A 6,000-nucleotide genomic window follows, 5' to 3' on the forward strand; every position below is an offset into this window, starting at 1 on the left:
TTTCAATCATTCTGGACGAACACCCAAAACATAGCTCCTCTTCCTCTAGGAACTTTGAGAAGCACCTGCAAAAGTGAAAACACAGCACACTACAGAGCATACATACAACAAGGAGGGAAGATATTTTATCAAGTTGTTTTCCTGCTGAGTATGAGTTTCTTTTTCTTTTTCTTGAATGCAGGGTAGGGTAAAAGTAGATTTACTGTAGTTTGTATGTGAAACACACAGTTTATTCTTGCATTACTATTTATTAATTATTGTATTATTTCCTCTGTGAACAACTGTAAACCTACCCTTTTGCCCCACCCTGTACGTGAGAACAATTTTTAAGAGTGAAAGACAAAGCTAAGCAAGCAGTTTATGACTTTAGTGGACTTCAATATTTAAAAATGTGTTTAAAATTAAGTTTACGTTTATGTCAGAAAGGGTCCACAAAAACTGAAAAGAGAAAAGATTGTCAGGAAGAACTGAGTTATCACAGGTAATAGCCACCTGCAGAGTGGGGTTTGCACAGTTCACCTCACACTGTGAGAGCAAAGACCCTCTGTCCACCAACTAATTCACTTAGTCATTAGTCATAATGCAACTGATACATAATTTTGTTTGCCTTGAGTTTTTTGTTTTTTTACCTTTATGACAGTTGTATAAGTGCCACACACAATTACTATACATAAATCAGAGATTTTTTAATTGAAAGATGTTCACATTACAACTTTCCAGTCTGATCTGATGCCATCCTTTATTTCTTGAAGACTCCCAAATATATTTCTTTAAAGTGGTAGGTAGCTAAACTTTCGGGACATGCATGATAAATCGGTAGATAGATAATACTGGCCAATGTATACACAATCTATAAGTAGTAAGCTGAACAATAGCAAAGTGGTATTGAGTTAGACTTTAAAATAATTTAAAGGAAACTCTGCTTTATGCCCAGTAGATTGAGAGCCACTATAATTCAGTGTGATCATGTATACTTTCTCAGCTTCAGTTCATCTCTGCATGTCTGTATATGCTTCAATCCAAAAGGTCCTGTCACAGTGAACATTGAAAATGTCTTGATACATTTAAACAGGGTGGCTGGGTGCCTATTCTCCTTTGTAACCCACAGGGCCATGGGACACAGTTCAAAAATGTGAAGACCAATAAAAACAAAGTGTTCCTCACATCTCCAATACAGCAAGACAGGTTGTCTGCTTTGTCAATGAGCAAGCCTCTCTAGACATGCACACATGAACAGAGTGAAGAGAAAGCAAAACTCTGCAGTGAATTGCCAAGTGGTAAATATAAAATAAACAACATAATTATGGAATCTCCACCTGACTACCATCACTGTAATGACAGATTTATCTAAGAACATCACTGGCTGTTACCTAGTGGCTGAAAGTCTCAGGAGTAACATGGTATTCACAGAGCACACTGTCTTCCCCCACCCCCAACTACAAAATACACAGCAACATCTAATTCTCATTAAGTAATAAGGACAAAATACTTGTTAATTACAAGTATGGTGCTGAGACCTGGCAGATATCAAAACCAAAGCAGAATGAAATAAATACATGTTATGTCTCCCTTGATGTGATAGAGAAAACACAGCCTCATTCCTGTGGCAATCATGTCCAAAATATATGAATGATATTTGTTCTTAAGGAAATAATAATAAATCCAAACAAAAGCATTTTCAGGAAAATCTCAGCTGGAAGCTTTTGGGGAATGCCAGTGTCTGGAAACTAAAACAGTGTCTGATCCAGAGACCTGGCACCTAAAGGCAGGACACCCTTGTGGACTGGGCCTTGAGACAGTAAAGGAAGGGAAGGAATCGAATTTCTTTTCTCTGTCTCTTTCCCTTCCCTTTCTTCCCTCAGCTGAAAGGTTGTTTCTTTTACTGTATTTTCTGCCATAAAGATACCTGAACAATGGGAAAATTGGAAGAAGATTTTTGGGTTTTGATTGCAATATTGTCCAAAAATAATTGAAGATTGAAAAACTCTTCTAAGGCAAAATGAGTCCCATAAAGTTGTCATGGAGCTGTAGAGGTGGGGATGGAAGATAGTATTCTTTATCACATAAAACAAAGAATTTTAGAGATAAAGTTATCAACTCTGCAAATTTTTTTGCCTAAATACATTCAAAGTCAGATTATTTAATTTCAAACAACTTTAACTGTAATTATTGATAGTTTTTTTAGCCATTAGTTAATGCCTCTACTTTCCCTTAATTAGCCTGAGACTCTGGAGTTATTCAGTCTTGGTCTGATCGACCTTGATTGTTAGCATTCTCCTTTCTCCAGAGAAAACTTTCCTTTCCAAATGAGGGGAGTGGGCAGTAGAGCATTACCTTTGTGGACACGTGCGTTTATTTTCACTATGGCAGTGAGGTGTAACTTATTGCCTGTTTTTGTCTGTCCTGGTCACTACCCAGTGATAACCATGGGTAGGTTCCATCAAATTGCAATTGAACAAAGTGTAATTCTGCATGTTAAAACAAGAGTTTTGGCAATAATATGACACCATTCCATGACACATTCATTGTGCCATTGAAAAGCTGTCTCAAGATTCTTATGGGGTAGTATAACAGTCTGTGTCCATGTTCACTGAGGTTGATGGGATCTCTCTCTCACCTCTCTTCCTGAGATAAGTCAATGTAAGCCAAACTAAGTTTAATAGATTTTTTCCATAAAACTTTTCAGAGTTCAATTGTACTAGGTAGATTGTGTATCTCTAAATGAATAGATAGGATATAGAGATTTCTCATTCTTATTTGATGAATGGATACTGGTGGATTTCTCTTCATAATCCCTATTAACATTATAAAAGAAACTAATGTTTTCTTAGGAAAAGAACTTATAAAATATTGGTCTGGAGAAAGGTGTATATGATACAACGTATATTTGAAAATAAATCTGCAAAACATCTAAGAAATTTTCTTAAACTCCACTGGATCTCAAAAGAAGAGTCAAGCATTTCTTACTTTCTTCCCCTGGTATAACTCTGTACGAGTGTATCCTGGTTTTGGAAAATCTACTTACATTAATACCACTATAAGTAGTAACATTAATCTCCTTGTTTTACTATTTTTGAATCTCTAGGACATTACAGTGGATGCCAGCTAGTAGATTGGAATTGCATGTGATATGCAAAAGAGTCAGTACCCAGGGAACATGCATAATGTGTGAATACATATGAACATGTATAAGTGGTTCACCCTTTTCACTTGGTTTTGATGATGACTGTGATTCGTTTGTGCCTCTTCAGTTTGAGTGAGTGCAAGACTTGCTGGCAAAGTTGCCCTCACATATGGCACCTGCGACAGGGACCTGGCGCCTGCTACAGGTGCAGGACCTATTTCAAACCTGAGGCTAGGAGCCACATTGTCAGGGACACATGTCTAGGGGGACAGAATAGCTCTTCATCCCCAGAGGGACCAGGGGCAACTTCCCGGTAAGGCCCCCAGGCTTGTTACAGATAAGAGGAAATGTTACTGTTACCAGTCCCCTTGAGTGGTTTTCTTCTCATTTCTCTCCCCTGCACTCTCCTTCATAATAAGAGTCTTGCTTTTTTCCCTCCCAAGCATTTGCTGCAATCTGTGGGCAGGGGACAAACAGTTAAATGCCAATAGGGTACCTGCTGCGAGAAGCCTCCCATGACAGGGTAAGTTGGTCATGGCTAGATTAGGACATTGGGTTTTCCGCCAACTGCAAGAAAGAGCCCACACAAAGAGAAGGCACTCTGCAAAAGCATTCACAGCCCCATTCCCTGCAGCGCAATCCCCGGATGGGTTTTTGGCTTGGGAGGAGAAAGCAAGGACTTCCCCGCTTTTATTAGCTTTAGTAATGAGGTATTTTAAAGAGCGTTTCAGCTTCTAGCTGAAGTGCCAAAGAAAAGAGGCACTACTTCCCTCTGGCTCGAGAAATCTGGCGTCTCTCCGTGGTAGGAGATCTAGCCGAGGTGTCTGGGGTCAAATCCCTAAGATGTGCAGGGGCCTTTTAGGGAATTCCATCTCATGTAAACCTTTGGCCTCCTATGGGAGCTGGAGGTAAGGATTGGTCATCCTGTGGTGCTCCGAGCCCTCCCAGCTGTTTAGGCAACTGGGAAGTGAACCCGAGACTCGTAAGCAGGACTAAGGGGACCCCAAACATTCGGTGCCCCCTTTTTTGACAGTCTTCCACCAACAGGACATTTCTGACTACACTGGTCCCTAGCAAGACACACGATTTGAGAGTGCAGGAGAGTGACTGAATTCACTGCCTCTTGCGGCAGAAGGGATTTTAGAAAACAAACAAACAAACAACCTCTTTTGTTTGAGACTGGGCGGAAAGTGTGCGCACCCAGGGCGGTCTCCAAAGGGATCGTGGCTCCATCCTCCTCCCTTTGCATGGCAGCGGTCTCTAGAGGGATTGAGCGGCAGTCCCCTCTTCATTCTCCGTCATCTCTGGGGCCAAAAGGGCCCCTGTTGGCGCAGTAGCAGTCACCGGAGCGATTGCCCTCGTTGCCATGAAGGCAAACATTGGACCAATCAACGCAGGTCCATCTATGATAAGGATGGGAACTTACTGCCCCCATTCCAGGGAAATGAGAAGTGGGGCGCGAGCTTCGGTGCCCCAAACCCCAACAGGAGCTGCAACAACAATCAGGTGTTGTGGACTCAGGCAGATGCTGAGTCTCTGACCTCCGTGTTGCCAGTAGGGGAGCGCAGGGTTGGACTTGGTCACCGCCTCTGAACTCATCTTAAAAGCGCAAGATGAGGTGGTCACTGCTCCAACATGAGTATGGGGGCATTACCCCCGGGACAAGTAGGGCTGATTTTAGGACGGTCTAGTATGACCACTAAGGGCATACCCCATCAGCCCCAGTGCACTATTACCACCTTTATTACTGTGCTATGTCAGTTTATTATTAAAGGCTGGGATAGAGTTATTCAGCATTTTGGCCATGACCCAGCTGTTATACACATTCCTCTCACCCAAGTGCATCTCCAGCAATTTTATAGTCAATCTTTAGAATTTCAGGGTGCACTCGCTGATTTTGTTGGTGATTTTAGTATTCATTTACCTTTTGATAAACTTCTCCAAACTTCCCCACTCTTAATATTCGCATGGGGGAAAAATTCAGTGTCACTACTATTCCTAAGGCTAGAACCATCTTTAATGACGGTTCAGGAAAAACAGGGAAGGCTGCTATCACCTGGAAAGAAGAGAATGAGTGGAAACATTTTCTTTCTGGAGAGCACTCCTCCACACAGCGGGCAGAAATTTCAGGAGCAATTCTTGCCCTCCAACATTGGCCCAAAGAGCCTCTTAACTTAGTTTGGGACTCTGCTTATACCGTGTATACACTCCTTCATATAGATCAGGCTATATTAAAAGGGTCAGTTGAACCTCAGTTACTAAGTGTATTTCTAACCTTGCAGAATCTCGTATATAAAAGGAAGCATCCCTTATTTGTTACTCATATCTGTTCTCATTCGGGCTTCCTGGACCTATGGCAGAAGGTAATTCTTGGGCTGATGCCCTTGTCAGCCTAGTAGATACTTAACAATCAGCAGTAATGTCTCATCAACTTTTTCACCAAAATAGTCAGGCCCTACTCCTCTGAGAAATTGTCCACTTCTCCTCCCCTAGCAGATCATATCTTGGTAGTGTTATTTTCATTTGTGGTGGACGTGGGACTTGCTGGCAAAGTTGTCCCCACATGCAAGTATGACATTAGATTAAATAATATTTTTTTATCTGACATTTAGACCTGATGGGTTATTTGATTAACTGGCTTTTTCCTTTAATCATGGAGAATATATTTATATTAAAAAAGAGATGGTGTAAAAATTTATTTTTGACTTATGGTCAAAAGAGAAGTATAACTCTCCATAAGTATCTAAAAAATGTGAAACTACCAAAACATGCCAGCATTGGGAAGGAGAGATGTCTAAAAAGGAGTCTTGGAATATTTGGCAAATCCCAATATTTAACACTAGTATGTTTTAATCAAAATAGTTACTGTCACTGTT

The sequence above is a fragment of the Artibeus jamaicensis genome, unplaced genomic scaffold (assembly GCF_021234435.1).
Source record: "Artibeus jamaicensis isolate MK-2021 breed Jamaican fruit bat unplaced genomic scaffold, CSHL_Jam_final scaffold_614, whole genome shotgun sequence".
NCBI classification, from domain to species: domain Eukaryota; kingdom Metazoa; phylum Chordata; class Mammalia; order Chiroptera; family Phyllostomidae; genus Artibeus; species Artibeus jamaicensis.